Source organism: Panthera onca, chromosome X, assembly GCF_046562875.1.
Source record: "Panthera onca isolate mPanOnc1 chromosome X, mPanOnc1 haplotype 2, whole genome shotgun sequence".
Lineage (NCBI taxonomy): Eukaryota > Metazoa > Chordata > Mammalia > Carnivora > Felidae > Panthera > Panthera onca.
In genome coordinates, this window is record NC_138357.1 from 95,636,260 (window position 1) to 95,652,687 (window position 16,428).

A 16,428-nucleotide genomic window follows, 5' to 3' on the forward strand; every position below is an offset into this window, starting at 1 on the left:
TTTTTTATATTAAAAAATTTTCCTTTGCCCTACCCCAACCACTCCATGAGGCTTGAGGTTTCCTTTTTTTTGCAGATAAGGAAATGGAGATTCAGGAAGTTTCAGTGAATTATCCAACATCTGGCCTGAACTTTCCACAGATCTGTCCAGATGCAGAGACTTGGGTATAAACACAGCCATAGGAACACTTGGAGGTCAGCCCACGATCAGGCAGCAAAGCCCATCTGGCAAAACACAATTGTTCTTCTGCTATTAATACATAAAGCAAGTATCATAGCTCACAAAACTCTCCCACCTGCCCCCACTGGCCAACACTGCAAGAGTAATGATGACAGTGGGGGCATGTTGATAACATATTCCTACCTCCCATCGACCTGCATTTCTCTCTTCTTCAAAATAGCCCTTTACAACCTTAACCCAGGCTTGGGCCCTCCCTAGGCCAGAATCACTACAATCTGTTTTGTGGAAGAGGAAAAGGCTCTCACATAAAATATTTTGCACCTTGATGTTCCTGTAGTAAAGAACTCCACCATTACACCCGATGGTGCCCTCCTTCGAGACACGGAGCTCCTGGAGAGCAGGGACCAAGATCCCATTCATCTTCGTGTCCCTGGTAACTAATTCAATGTGTGGCATATAGTAAGTGCTCAAAAAATTTGTTATCGAATTTAATTGAATCGTATTTAGCTCCAACATGCCCTGAACAGATTTTAAGGTCATCTATGAGATCAGAGATCTAGAGGTAGCTGACAATGACAGTAAAATGTCTTGGGCAACAAACTAAACCAAGAAAACAAACAATAAAAAACAGTAGATTTCTGAATGCTCTATAAAGTCAGTGCTGATACGAAAAGGGCTTATTTTTTTTTTAAGTTTATTTATTTTGAGAGAGAGAGAGAGAGAGCAGGGGAGGGGCAGGGAGACAGAGACAGAGATAATCCCAAGCAAGCTCTGCACCGGCAGCACAGAGCCTGACGATGGGCTCGAACTCAAGAACCGTGAGATCATGACCTGAACCAAAACCAAGAATTGGACACTTAACCGCCTGAGCCACCCAGGTGGCCCAAAAGGGCTTATTTTTTAATAGACACTTTATTTTAGAAAAGTTTTAGGTTTATAGAAAAAACTGCAGAGATGGTAGAGAGCTCCCATACACCTCACACACAGATTCCCTTATTATTAACATTTTACATTAGTGTGGCACATTTGTCACAACTGATGAACCAAGATCAATATGTTATTATCATTAACTGAAGTCCCAACTTCATTCAGACTTCCTTTTTACTTACTGTCCTTTCTCAGTTGCGGGTTCTCATCCAGGATCCTACATTATGTCAGTTGTCCTGCCTCCTTAGGTTCCTTTTGGCTGTGATAGTTTATCAGAACTGTCTTGTTTTTGACAGTTTTGAGGAGTCCTGGTCAGGTATTTTATAGATTGCCCCTCTACTGGAATTTGTCCAATGTTTTTCTCATTATTAGACTAGTGTTATATGTTTGTGGAAGGAAGACCACAGAGGTAAAGTGCAATTCTCACACATCCTATCCAGGGTACATGCTGTCAGCATGACTTATCATTGTTGATGTTGACCTTGATCGCCTGGCTGAGGTAGAGCTTGTCAGGGTTCTCCATCATCAAGTTACTCTTTGTTTTCCCCCAATGGGCTTGTTTTTAGTTACCTTATTGAGGTATAATTTGTACACAATAAAATGAGGATAAGGACAGATGAACCATACCAGTGGTTCTCAAACAGGAGTGACTTTGGCACCCAGAAAACGTTTGGCAATGTCTGGAGACATTTTTGGTTGTCACCTCTGAGATAAGGGGAGGTGTTACTGGCATCTAGTGGATGAAGGCCAAGGACATGGCTAAATATTTTACAGTGCATAACACATCTCCTTAGGAGAGAATTATCCAGCCCAAAATAGGGCTGGATAAGTAGCAACAAGACTCAGAAAGCCTGATATACATTCATGTAACCACTGCTCCCAATCAAGACCTAGCAGTACCCCCAAAGTCTCTTGGGCTTCTTTGCAGTCAATATCCCACGACCTGTCCCTGGAAACAATTTTCCTGATGTTTTTCTACCATAAAGTAGTTTTGCTTATTCTGGAACTTCGTAAGGATAGAATAATACTTTATTTCTCCTTTGTGCCTGGCTTCTTTCACTCAGCAGAACGTTGAGATTCATCCATGTTGTTTTATGTCTCAGTAGTTTGTTCCTTTTTAGCAAATAGTATTCCATTGAATGGCTATACCATATTAACGGGCACTTGGGTTGGTTCCAGCTTGGAGGTTTCAGGAGTGAAAGGAAAACTGTGTAGAAGTCATTGTGTGGACCTATGTTTTTAGTTCTCTTGGATGAATACCTAAGAAAGGAATTGCTAGGTCATATGGTAAGTACGCATTTAACTCAAAGGGCTTATATTTTTAAAGTAAGAAAGACAAAATAAATAGTTCTTCAACTTCTTTTGGACTATATGGATTCTCTCACTACTTCTGCTTTCTTATCTCAGCTCAGAAATAAGCTTTAAATTAAATAAGTAAGTGATGTCAGAGACATCCTCCTCAATTTTTTCCATCCCCAGGCAGAATTCCTTGGAATAGGTGATCAGCTTTCATCACTTCTCTTCTCACTTGCATTTGGCCAAGCAAAAGTTGATGTCTCTTAAGATCAGAACCAGAAACAGCCATGTCTCTGGTTCTTTGGGTAATGTGTGTTTGATTTTTTTTTTTTTTTTTTTGAGAAGATGTTTATAGAAAATGGCCTGCGGTATTGGCAGTTGTGAGAACAGATCTAACTTCTGCTTGGAATTGCTATAAATTTTTAAAACAAACCAAACCCTAACATCACAATATGGCTATGTAAGGTACCTCCAAGCCAAATCCATTAGGTTGGAAATGAAATATTTATTATGATCTGAATGAGACAACAACAAAAAAGGACTTTAGATTTTCCTTAAAGTTGTACAACCAAAACTTGGAACGTTTATTTTCCTACAGTGAGTTTGGGCATTTAATCTTTGATTTAAACAGGGACTCAACGTGACCATCACAGAAGAAAAAGTTTACAGAATTCATAAGTGAAAACGAAATCTTTTCAATGTTCAAAGTAAAGACTTACTTTGCTAATAAGCATTCTTGACCCATGTTTGAGGCACAGAGAGCTATTTCTTAGACTTAAAAATTATTTCTAATATGCATTATGAAATAATCCTTTCCCCAGCTTTCCCATAGAGGCTGGTAAGCGATATTGCCGAAATTTTAGAAATTCGTATCCAAAGATAAAACCTTAAAAGGGTATTGGTAAAATTATTAATTTTCTCAAAAATTAAATAATTTAAAGAACAATAAAGAACTCAGCCTGATGAAAGGAACAACGATCTAGAAGTTGAGAGACCTAAACTCAAATCTTGCCTGTGTCACAGACTAGTTAATGGGAAATATACTAGATAGATTTCAAAGATTCTTTTCAGCTCTAATCTTTCAGGAATCCCATTATCTGGTTTTCAATATACACATAAATAATAGACCACAGATATTTGTATAAACAACTGTTTCATCGGAATGTTTTCACTCACCTCAAAGTAATCGGGTGGGGGGAGGATTAGACTAGAAGCATTTGTTAAAGTCTTTTGTAGAGTTACTACTTGCCTTACAAGAATTATAATACTAAAACGTCTTCATTAATTTCTTTTTAGTTACAATATGATGGAAATTTAGCATTGCCTTTTACATCTTTATTGTCAGGTAGATTTATGTCCCCCTGTTGTAAGATTAAGCATTCACATGACACTTTAATGTTTACTGAGTGGTTAAGGATCATATGCAAGTTAATTCTCATGCAAGACTTTTTAAAGGCAGCGTGGGTTATTTAAACGGAAAGAAACCGCTTTGGGAAAAACACTATGTACAAATGGAGTTAACCTGGAAGGGAAGAGATGCCACCTTATTCTGTGAGTATCATGAGAAGCATGAAGTCCAAGCAGGTTTCTAGCAGGACATCTCACCACTGTTTTAAGGAGCAAATAAGGTTATCTCCTGGGTGCTTCCCTTTCATATACTCAGGATTACCATCCATGCATCATGTCATTCTTTTTACCTGGGTTTTCAGTATTTTACACATCTCTTCCCACTCTATCCCTCCATGAGGTACAGCCCTTATTCAGGCGATCGTTTTAAGGTTATAAAACTATCTGCTTTTCTACTGTGGAAAAACCCGATGGAGGGCACATTTCTGATGTCAGCCTGATAGTATGAACTTTAGAAGCTCTCTTGGTGAGAAGATTCTGTAAGACCCCTAATTCACCTTAGGGAAAAAAGCAAAGAAACAATAAGGTCTACAAGCTGCATTTGCCAAGAAAATGGAAACTTGACTTCTTTGACTTAGGTGATTCAAAAATCAGATTTGAATATCACAGTGGCTATTCCTCTGCACTTTAATTTACATGATTTAAGAACAAAAGACACGGTCTTTTCAAGTTGAGTAGAATTAAAATATAATAGCTGCAAACACATATGAATGAACCGTATTTTGCAAACCATAATGTTCAGAATGAGCACAGGGCATTGTACGGGTGAAGACCAAAATTAATAGATTGCCCTGCCACTGATATAAAGGTAACTAACATCACTTGAGCTAAGAAGTAAAACTTACCCACAGGGCTGCTTTCTGATAACAGTGATGCCCCTGATGCTGTGAACTGTCAAAACATGGTGTCCATGATTGCACAGAGCCATAAGCTTGCCTTGAAAAGGGAATTTCCAACATAAATAAGAACATACCTTCTCAGATAGGATTATTGTCTCCATTGAATGAACAAATGGTTTCTTTTGGCAAAAACATGTAAATCAACAAATGTAGATAATTATTTTATCTTGGAATAATCATCAAATTTCTGTAACCCACTTCAGACAATAGGGTGTTTCCAGGAGAGAAGAGTCATTAGTAAGAAATTGACCTTTGTGGAGAAAGGGCTAGAATTCCTACCAGGCGTTATATTACAGAGTTAGATTTACAGATTTACAAAGACGTCTTTGGAGAAGGAATTAGATTGCTGAGGCGGGAATGCATCTGGTCTTACAAAGCACTGATACCAAAATGTTTATTTCTACCTTTCTGAGACTCATTTTCCAGAGGGAAAATGTTGAGATTAACTCCTCCTGACCTCTCTTCTCATAGACCTTGGCTCTGACCTTGCACGTGGACTGCCACCCTCTCAACAGCACGCTTGTCCTGCCCAGCTGTGCCGTGCTCCTTTCGGTCTCCTTACCATCAACAGAGGTGCCTTCCACACCGGTTATGATCTCATCTTCTTTGGTTCCATTTCTCTACTGTTAAGTATCCAAGCCCCCACCCCCTACCTTTCTCTTTTGCTACATATACAACACGCATTTAAATGTTTTGCCAAATGTCCATATCACTGCTGGGTGAAAGGTTTGGAATAATCCCGATTTCCCAGTGTTCTGCAACTAAAGGATGCCTATCCTTTCCCCAACCTTTCCCCCAAATTGACATGGTACATCTTGATAGGAGTTGGAAATGTCACAACAAATCATTTGTGTTCACTATGGTTTCATTATTGTGTCCTGGGTTTCTAAATGAAGCAAACTCCTGCTTAGCCAAGACTCTTACAAATGAATAGGAAACTACTCAACCATACCGCACTTCCCCCAAAGGAACTTTTGTTTGTAGGAAGTTAGAACAGAATTTCTTGGTAACTCAGGAGTTGGCGTAAGTAGGGGCTCCCCCCACCTCTGACACATGTGCCACCACTGTGGTGCCACGGCTGCGTCACTCAGGGCACATGGGACTATTCATGCGTTAGCAGCCTCCTCACTGAGTAATACACATCACCCCTTGGGTCTCTGTTCTGCCTTGGGTTTGAGGGTAGGGTTTTATGTACACTAAAAAAAAAATAAGCAAACCAATCATTTTAAAAAGAGATCATAAAAAATAAACTTTCCCCTATCGCTCATGCAGAGACAACCAGTAGTCACAGAATATTGCATATCCCTAAAGGCCTTTTCTCTATGGGAGATATTATAATACATATATTTTGCTTACCTTGATTCTTAAAAGGCGTTTGTGAACATGTCAAATTCTGGGAAGTGATCTCCTGCTGTTTAAATTCTTTTTTAACTCTTGCAACCCTTCGATCCTGCTGGCTTATTAAACCAGATAAATTGATATATACATTCCTTTCACAAAGAAGTTTACACGTCAGAGAGTATATCACTGTTATTTATTGTCATTTTAAGTCCTTTCCATCTGTAGCAAAGCTTCACTCACACTTGGGGCTCTTGGTACGGGTCGCGTTAGATAATAGCATGCGGCTAAAATGCATTACCAGTGCCCTATGCTGAAATAAAAATGAAAATGGGAAATATGAGAAACTCTGAATGTGGCTGCATTTCACACCGAGGCCCAGCAGAACGCCTACAACGGGGTCACAATAGCATCCTGGAACACCTCGCCTTCATATTTCCTTTATGCAAGACTGAGAAATGAGTCTCTTACTTAAGATCTTGTCATTTCGGGATGTTCTGTTAACACTGATATCTGGGGAAAGAGCATTCCAGAAGAGAAGACTGCAAGAGCAAGGGTCCCAAGGCTAGAGCATGTCTTGCAAGGTGAAGGAGAATCCAAGTGGCTGGCGTGACTGGGACAGAGCGCACAAGGAGAAGGGTGTGATGGGAGATCAGAGTAGTGCTACAGAGCATTCCGTGCAGAGTGTTAAAGGCCTTTGGAAGGACACTGGCTTTTACACTGAGAGTCATTAGGACTCCTTGCAAAGTTGGAGCAGAAGAGTGGCATGTTTCAATAACATCCATCTGGCTACCGTGGAGAGGAAGGGTAGGCGCAGAGACCCGTCAAGAAGCGACAAACAAATCCAGATGGGATATCACAGTGGCTTGAACCAGCACGGTATCAATGGAGGTGGTGAGAAGCGGTCAGGTAGTCGGTATTTTCTGAAGACAGAACCAACAAGCCTACCAGACAGTTTGGATGTGACGTGTGAGAGAAAGAGAAGAGTCAAGAGTCCCCCCAAAGTCTGGGCCTGAGCAACCGCTGGAGTTGCCATCAGCTGAGGTGGGGAATGCAGTAGCCGTAGCCGGCTTGGTAGGTAGGTCTAAAATTCACATCAGTCTTCTGCCTACAATCTGCTCCTTTGCCTCTGGTGCTTATCTTACAAATTCCACACGGAACCACTTAAACACTGCAGAAAAAAATCCCAAAGGTCACCACTGACCCCTCCTTCTCCATAACCTCCACAACATCCAACTACACCCTCTGATTTTTACTTCCTAGATACCTCCTCTATCTACCCACTTCTCGCCTCCTTGGCCAACGCTTTATCGGAGGCCACCGTCATTGGTCATCTGAATTATCACAAGAGCCTCTGAACCGGCCATGAGTGCACCCTGGATCGAACCATTCACTGGACTGCAGCGCAGGCTTCATCTGAAAGCACAAAACCCTCCCAGGGACCACCATTTTTTATTGTCCTCAGATAAAGTCCAAATGCTAACATGTGGGGTTTTTTTTAACTCCTTGTTTTGGAATCATTTCTTTTAAAAAAATATATTTATTTATTTTGAGAGAGGGAGGGGTAGAAAGAGAGGGAGAGAGACAATCCGAAGCAGGTCCCACACTGTCAGTGCAGAGCCCAGCACAGGGCTTGATCTGACAAACACACAAGATCATGACCTGAGCCGAGTCAAGAGTCAGACACTTAACCAACTGAGCCACTCAGGCACTCCTGAAATAATTTCTAACTTACAGAAAGGTTGCAAGCATAGTTCAAAAGCTTTCCATATACCCCTCCTCCAGATATCTCATTTTATATCTCTGTTTTTTCTGAATCATTTGAGAGTAAATTGAAAACACACCCCCCTCCCATTAAATACTTCAGGGTATATTTTTCTAGGAATGAGACTAACAACATATAACTGCAATACAATAATCAGAATCCTAAAGTGAACATTTCTACAATATACAGACTTCATTTAAATTTTCCTGGTTGAACAGATTATGCCCTTTATAGCAAAAGGGATATAGTCGTAGATATAGATGTTGTCAACATTACTGGGCCAGGAGCTAGTCCAGGATCATATGTAGCATTCACTTATCCTGTCTCTTTAATCTCTTTTATTGTGGAGCAGTTCCTTAGTCTTTGCCTTTTATGACCTTGACACTTGTGAAGAGTATAGACCAGCTATCGTGTAGAATGCCCCTCAATCTAGATGTGTCTGGGGCTTGCTCATGGTTGGACAGAACTTGTGTATGTTGGGCAAGATGATCACGGAAGTGAGGTTTCCTTCTCAGTGTATCACATCAGGAGGCAGATCCTCAGCATGCTTTAAAAATCTCTTCACAGGGGCACCTGGGTGGCTCAGTTGGTTAAGCATCTGATTTCGCCTCAGGTCATGATCTCAGAGTCATGGGATCAAGCCCCGAGTCAGGCTCCACACTGAGCACAGAGCCTGCTTGGGATTCTCTCTGCCCCTCCCCCACTCATTCTCTCTCTCTCTCTCTCTCTCTCTCTCTCTCAAAAATAAACATTAAAAAAATAAACAATGTCTTCATAGCATTGCTTCTGCTTATGTGTCACCCTCCCCCCATCCTTGCTCCAAGGCTCTCAGACAGCCCCAGAGAATCCATCCCAACCCCTTCTTCCCTTGGCGAATCCACACTCTTCCATCAGATCCCATCATAGAGGTCACTTTGTCTAAGGGACTGGTCCTCAACCCCAGATCTGGGTAAGAGCCTCTCTTCTGAGCTCGCGTAGCACCCTGCACCCACCTATCATAGCACGTTAAGCTGCACTGTAACTGCCTGTTTATTTGTCTGTTTATTTGATGGCGGGGACTGTGGAATGTTCCCTATCATCACTTAGCACACAGCCCAGTGTCTGGCACACAGTAGGTCCCCAATAAATATTTACTGAATGAAGCATCACTTCCATGCAAACTTCCTCCTGAGTGTTCCCAGAGCCCTGCCTAACACCATTTTCTCTCTCTTGGTGTTGCTGGATTGTTTACTACATTTGGTCTTTCCTGTTAGACTGGAAATTCCTGGAGCCACATCCGAGCTCTTGCATTTGATTCCAGTACACCTTAACACAGAAGGAAGGAAAGAAAGAGGGGAGGGAGAGAGGGAGAGATTGGGCCTTTTGTTTTAGAACTTTGATCCTTCCGAGTTTGGGTTGAGCAGGTGCAGACTGTTTTGGAGTCTCTCTCCCAGCTAGTCCTCCCCCCACACCCCACTTCCTGTTTATTCTGCCTTCCAACATCACACTGGGGAGGGGTGGGGGTGGGAACCATTCCAGTTCCTTTATCCGCCTTCTCACTCCCTGTAGGTCCCAATTCAGGAATGATTGCTTTGAGGTTGAGTTTATGCTCTTTCACAGTCTTTATGAGAGTTATTAACAAGAACCTAAAGCTTCTAGTGTGAATTCTCATCAGTGCATATACTAATAAGCAATGAAGTCAATGAAGGAAGAAAAAAGAAACAAAAGAAAAAGAGGACAAGAAAATTCACAGATTAAATAGTCAGAATAGTCTAGAATTTGATTGCATTGTCTTATAAAGCCTTAAGGAACAAATCAGGTAAAAGAAAAGATTCTCCTTCCTCAAAGGTTTCCTTTTTATACTTTCCCTGGCCATCACATTTAATTAACAAACTAACACTTACTTCAAGATTTTTACAAGATATGATTTAATCACTGTAATATCTTGAAGACTTGGTTTTCCTTATAACAAATTCTTCAAGCCCTTATTTCAGTATTAGTGAGGATTAGATTTGGCCATGAGCAACATAAATGACAGTGGCTTAAACGAGACAGTGTATTTCTGGCTTTTGAGATCAAAGTTCAGAGGTAGGCCATCCATGACCATCAGAAACTCAGATCCTATCTCTCCTGTCCTGCTGTTCTAAACACAGTGCTGCCACCTTATATATCCAACGTGGCTGCTGGAGCTCCTGCCAGCCCAGGTTGGTCTATTTCACAGCAAGATGAAAGGAATGGAGGTCCGCTCCCATCCTTTAATGATACCTCCTGGAAGTCAGAGGTGAAACTTAGGCTTTTAGCTTATCGGTTAGAACTCTGTCACGTGGTTACCCCTAGCTGCGAGGGAAGCAGAAAATTACAGCTTCATTTGGGGTGACCATGTTCCCAGGTAAAATTGGGGGAATAAGGAGAGAACAGATACTGGGAAACAATAAGCAGTCTTGAAGACAATCTACTCTTCTGTAAAATGAGAATAATAGTAATACCTACTTCCTAGGGCCCTTGTGAGGAGAAACATGAGATAATGCATGAGGTTTGCACTAGTGATAGTAGTAATGACTTCCTTCTTCCTTTGAAGTTCCTTCGAAGAAAGAAGTGTGCACTAAGTGTGCACCGAGTGGTAATCCGTTGCTATTACTATTAATCCAGTGAGATATTAACCCCAGTTTGCAAAAGGAGAAGGACTCCAAGACTCCAAGAAGCTAATTAAGCCCCGTCCCCCCACCCCCAGGAAAGACAGAATGAACTGGTGGAACTGGGGCTAAATCCAGATTCTTGGGACTCTGAATCCTGGTTTTCTTTCACTCCTGGTACCACCTCTCTTTCTGCCTCACCTAACCATACCATGTCTCTTACTATGACCCTCATGTTCACCAAGACACCATTTAATATGCTTCTCTCCTTCGGGAATCTTTTATACTCTACCCCGGCACTAACTTGTCATCCTTCAGTCAGAACTGGGAGTACTAGGAGCCAGTGTGAAGACACGGCTAATCAAAAGGGGCCGCACAACAGGATCTCTCATTCATTGCTGGTGAGGAGGTAAATGGTAGAACCACTGCGGAAAACTCTTTGGCAGTTTCTTATGAAGTTAACCATATACTGGGGGCGCCTGGATGGCTCCGTCAGTTAAGTGTTGGACTCTTGATCTCAGCTCAGGTCACGATCTCACGGTTCATGAGTTCGAGCGCCGCATCGGGCTCTACACTGACGGCGCAGAACCTGCTGGGAATTCTCAGTCTCCTTCTCTCTCTCTGCCTCTACCTCACTCTCTGTCTCTTTCTCTCAAAGTAAATAAGGAAACTTGAAAAAAAATTGGGGGGCCTGGGTGGCTCAGTTAGTTAAGCGTCCAACTTCAGCTCAGGTCATGATCTCACAGTTCATGAGTTCTAGCCCATGTCGGACTCTGCTGACAGCCCGGAGCCTGGAGCCTACTTCGGAATCTGTGTCTCCCTCTCTCTCTGCCCCTACCCCACTCACACTCTGTCTCTCTCTCTCTCTCTCTCAAAAATGAATAAACATTAAAAAAATAAAGTTAAACATATACCTATCTTATGAACTAGTAATCCCATTCCTATGCATTTATCAAAAAAAGGGCTTCAACTAGAATGTTCTTTATAACTTTATTAATAAAAGCTAAATTAAATAAGTTAAAAAATGGAACCAACCTAAATATCCATTCACAGGAAAACAGATGAACATAGTGTGGACATTTATAAGATAGAACACTACTCAGCCATAAAAAGGAGTGAACCACTTACTGACTTATGCAGGAGCGTGGGTGAATCTCAGAAATATTACATTGAATGAGAGAAGCCAGGCCCCAAAGATCACCAATCATATAATATTGTGTGATTCAATGTATATGAAGTTCAAAAACAGGCCACATTACATATCAGGATAGAAATTAGCATAGTGATTGCTTGGGTCTTAGGGGAGATGGGGTCAGAAAGGAGCATGGGGAACATTGTAGGGTGATGGGAACTCTGTGTACCTTTAGTGAGGTGCCAGTTACATCAGTGTGTGCACTTGTCCAAACTCAAACTACGTGCTTACGATCGGTAGATTTCATCGCATGCAATTCTCTCAATAAAAAACAAAACTAATAAAGACGTGTGGGGCTGCAGAAATGAATGCTACACAGACATGTCACAAAATAGCTTTAGAAGGGAAAGAAGTGAGAAACAAATAAAAATGGGGAGAGAGGGATCTTAACCAAAAAATCCATAATAAAGACCGCCACTATATTTGAAGTAAGCCTTTCTAGTTCTATGGTGGCCACGCCCACAACTAGTGTCTATTTATTCAGGGCTACTGTCACCAAGGTTAGAGCTGAAAAGAAAAATAAAGTCTCTTTCACAAAAGAAGGCAAAAAGAACCTTTCAATACTGTTCTCAACAAGTTGTTGTGCTCGAAATTCTATATTCCAGCCAGCCCAAGGCAGCGAATGGATTAAGTGTCAAGAATCTAACCTGTTTGTTTTCTGGCCACATGCTCGAGGCCGGGTGTTTCCGTTTCCTATTGCTCCTGGAACAAATTCTCACAAACTTAGGGGCTTGAGACAATGCAAAATTATCATGTTACAGTTCTGGAAGTCAGAAGTCTACAGGGCTCGCTGGGCTAAAACTGGGGTGTTTGAAGGGTTGTGTGCTTTCTGGAAGCTCTAGGGATGATCTGTTTCCTTGCCTTTTCCAGCTTCTAAAGGTTGCCTAACACTTTTTGGCTCGTGACCCCTTTGTCCATCTTTAAAGTTGACAAGGGCAAATCGTGACTTCCTCGTGCTGTGTCACTCTGACCCTTGGACACTTTGGCCTCCTACTTCCATTTTTTTTTTAATTTTTTATTCATTTTTGAGAGAGAGAGTGCAAGAGGTGGGGGGGTGGGGGGCAAAGAGAGGGAGACATGGGATCCGAAGCAGGGTCCGGGCTCCGAGCTGTCAGCACAGAGCTGGGTGTGGGGCTCAAACTCACAAACCATGAGATCATGACCTGGGCCGAAGTCAGACGCTTAACCGACTGAGCCACCCAGGTGACCCCTCCTGCTTCCCTTTTTAAAGACTTTCGTGATTACATTGGGCCCATCTGGATAATCCAGTTTAATTTCTCCATCGCTCCATCAGGCGATTAGGAGCCTTCATTCCAGCTGCAGCCTTCATTACCCCTTGCCATGTGAGGAGATCCATTCACAGGTTTGGATGACTAGGACACAAACATCTTTGGGGGACCATCACTCTGCCCACCAAGCTGAACTTTCACTGTAAAATGTCACTTTGAATCCTTCTCCACATCAGCCATCAGGTGAATGTTTCCAAAGGTTCGAGGTGTGTTAGAAGCTGTTATGCAGGCAAATGTGATAAAATCAACCCCGTCCTACAGAATTACATTCTATTTTCAAGTGTTTGCACCTAGTTCTACAATGTCCTAAAATTTGGAGTTCCAGAGATCCATTGCTGTGTAACACACCATTTAGTGGCTTCGGAGAATGAAAATATTTTGCAACACGGGGCGCCTGAGTGGCTCAGTCGGTTAAGTGTCCCACTTCGGCTCAGGTCATGATCTCACAGTTCACGGGTTCAAGCCCTGAGTCGGGCTCTGTGCTGACAGCTCAGAGCCTGGTGCCTGCTTCAGATTCTGTGTCTCCCTCTCTCCCTGCTCCTCCCCTGCTCATGCTCTGTTTCTCTCTCTCTCTCCAAAATCAATAAAAACATATTAAAAAAAGAAAATATTTTGCAATGCAAGTCTGAAATTTGGCATTTGGACAGGGCTTGATAGGGACAGCTTGTCTCTGCTCCACTTGCCATCAGCTGGAGTGGCTGGAAGGCTGGGGGCTAGAATCAATCGAAGTGTTGCTCATATGGTCGGCAGTGAAATGCCGGCTGCTGGCTGTGACCTCGGTGAGGCTGTCAGCTGGAACACCTACAGGTGACCTCTCCATGTGGCCTGGGCTTCCTCACAGCACTGCAGCTAGGCTCCAAGGGCGAGCGTCTAAGAGACAGCCATGGATCTCACACAAGAGGAGTATGTATCACCCTTTATGGCCTGGCCTTGGAGGTGACAGCCACGTCTATTTGATCAAGGCAGCGGCAGAGCTCCCCCTAAATTCAGGGTGAGGAAAGGGAGATTCTACCTCTTGCTGGAAGGTGGCAAGGCTGTGGAAGAGTATTCAGGGCCAGAAATAACTTCGCAACCTTTTTTAGAAAACACAGTGTGCCACAGCTTCTCTGCCACTTTTTCATTTCTTCTCTTCATTTTAAGTCTCCTTTTTCTTTTATTCTATTTGTCTCCCTTATACAATTGTCCCCCTTGGCCCCCCTTTTTTTTGGTCACCCACTCCTTCTAGATAGAAATCAGGCCAACCCTGAGTTTGCAAACAATAGTTTCCTAAGGTGATAGGAAAGGGCTACAGAACATCCACAGAGGGACATCTCATTGCTCAAATTGGGGATCATCTGACCATTTTGCGCCGGCAAAAATGACAATTTCATATGCTTCAACCTAATATTTGCTGCCTTTCTAGTCAGCGAAAAAGGTACCAATCTGCTATCAAAAGAAAACGAGGGGCACCTGGGTGGTTCAGTCGGTTAAGTGTCTGACTCTTGATTTCGGCTCAGGTCATGATCTCATGGTTCGTGAGTTCGAGTCCCACATTGGGCTCTGCGTGGACCCTGCAGATCATGCTTACAATTCTGATTCTCTCCCTCTCTCTCTCTCTCTCTCTCTCTCTGCCCCTTCCCTGCTCGCATTCTCTCTCTCTCTCTCTCTCAAAATGAATAAATAAAATTTTAAAAAATCTTTAAAAACAATAAATAAATAAAAACAAATAAAAATAAAAAATAAAAATAAATTTAAAAAGGAGGATTGTTTCCCCACTCCTCAGGCTTCCAATGGGTGGGAGTGTCCCAAAACACACACTGCCTTTCTCCATCACTGCCCTTATCATGTTGACCCAGGGACGGTGCGGTGACATCTGGTAAATTTGGAAAGACGCAATTCGGCAGGCTTGTCTTGGCACCTCCCTGTTTCTACTCGAGACTAAACTGGCTCCAGGGAGTAGGCCTTTTCCTCTGCTTTCAAACCCACTGGTTGGAAAGGGCGGCTGGTGTTGAGATCCCTCCCAGCCCCCAACACTTGGGTGAAACATCGAAATTTCTGGCACTCTCCCTCCAAACATTTAAGCTATGAAGGAACTGTCAGCAAGTACTTATCACAACAGAAACTAAATTATACCCTCAAAGCATCGATGAGTTACAAGCTGCAATGTCAATTAGATGTCACGAAATACTACAGCTTGTTTTGAATGACCACAGTATGCTAACTACACTGCGCATTCTACACATAGCTTGGCTGCTATCGTATACACACGAGTTCTTTCACAACGCATATGTTTCATTAAAAAAAAAAAAGCAGGGCTTAAAATGATTATCCCATTGTGAACAACTGGAACATTTTAAATACTTTGGTCACAACCAACAATGTGGCACTTTCGTTTTCATCTTTGCTTGACTACCAAACAGGAAATCTCCTCAATTAGATGTCTGCTAAGAAGGAAAAAAAAAAAAAAATGCCATTATCCAAGGACACAGCAAGTTCTGTCAGGTATTTCAACATGGTGGAAGAGTAGTGAGGTTTTAATTGGCCCTATTGAGCTCACCCACAAGCTACAACATTCTTTACCTCAGCAGTGTGGTATTCAAAAGGTAAAAAAAAAAAAAAAAAAACTACAAAGTTAGTTTCTACCTTTGAAAACATCAAATGAATCATGTTCGGTTTCATCCTGTTAACCGAACGTTCGTTGATAAAAGTGCACATATCAACACTAGTAAGGCGGGTATTGAAGAGTAAAACAGAGGGTAGAAAACACCCCACCCCCAACATTGTTTATTTAGCTAAAATAAAGAACTGGGCTCCATGTTTTGCGAGTATTTTTGCAGTCTTATCTCCTATGCTGGAAAGCACTTTCTCCAGACAATTCAAGGTCAGACAGAAAGTTGCCTTCTATCACCCTGGTCTTAACTAAATGATAAAAAAAAAAAACTTTCTGCAATCAAAATTCTTACCAGTTTGGGCTTACTGAAGTAGGGCACACCGGCAGATGTATTTTAGAACTGCTAGGCAAAGCATTCTGAAACAATAGACAAAGAAGTAATCAAATAAAAGAAAAAGAATGGGAAGGTACAAAAAACAAAACAAAACAAAACAAAACAAAACAAAACAAAACATTCTCCTTAATACAGAGAATGCCAGAACAGGAAGGGCTGATGAGACAGTTGTGGTTTCAGTGGGCCTTGTTTAGACAGATGCGCAACTATTAGTTTTCTGCTTTAACTTGACCAAGACTTTTGACATTAAGGAGAAAACAGCTAACGCAGTAATTAACAACAACAACAACAACAACAACAGATGAAAGAAAATTTGAGGAGGCGAAATCTTCATGGTTTGTATGGAAGGCGTATCAGTTTGGGTATTTGCTATAATCAGCGCCATTCAAGCCCTGAATAGCAAGCAGCTGGAAAAGCTCTGTGTACAGATGTGGTTTTCCTTTTCCTTAACCAACATTTCATTAATTAAATAACATTCTTTCAGTGGAGCAGGGAGACTCCTGAGGAATGTGGGAAACATGGAGAAAAACCCTAGAATC

General features: G+C 42.0%; 1 long non-coding RNA gene across 1 annotated transcript in view; it reads right to left on the bottom strand.

Annotated features, from left to right (window-relative positions):
• Nucleotides 1–15,914, bottom strand: part of LOC145714257 (uncharacterized) — a 221,807-nt gene extending 205,893 nt beyond the window's left edge. The window contains exons 1-2 of the long non-coding RNA XR_014136816.1: nt 15,848–15,914; nt 15,246–15,328 (exon numbers count right to left, since the gene is read on the bottom strand). This is a non-coding gene — a long non-coding RNA (uncharacterized LOC145714257). The remainder of the gene's footprint in view (nt 1–15,245; nt 15,329–15,847) is intronic.
• Between the last annotated feature and the right edge of the window lie 514 nt (nt 15,915–16,428).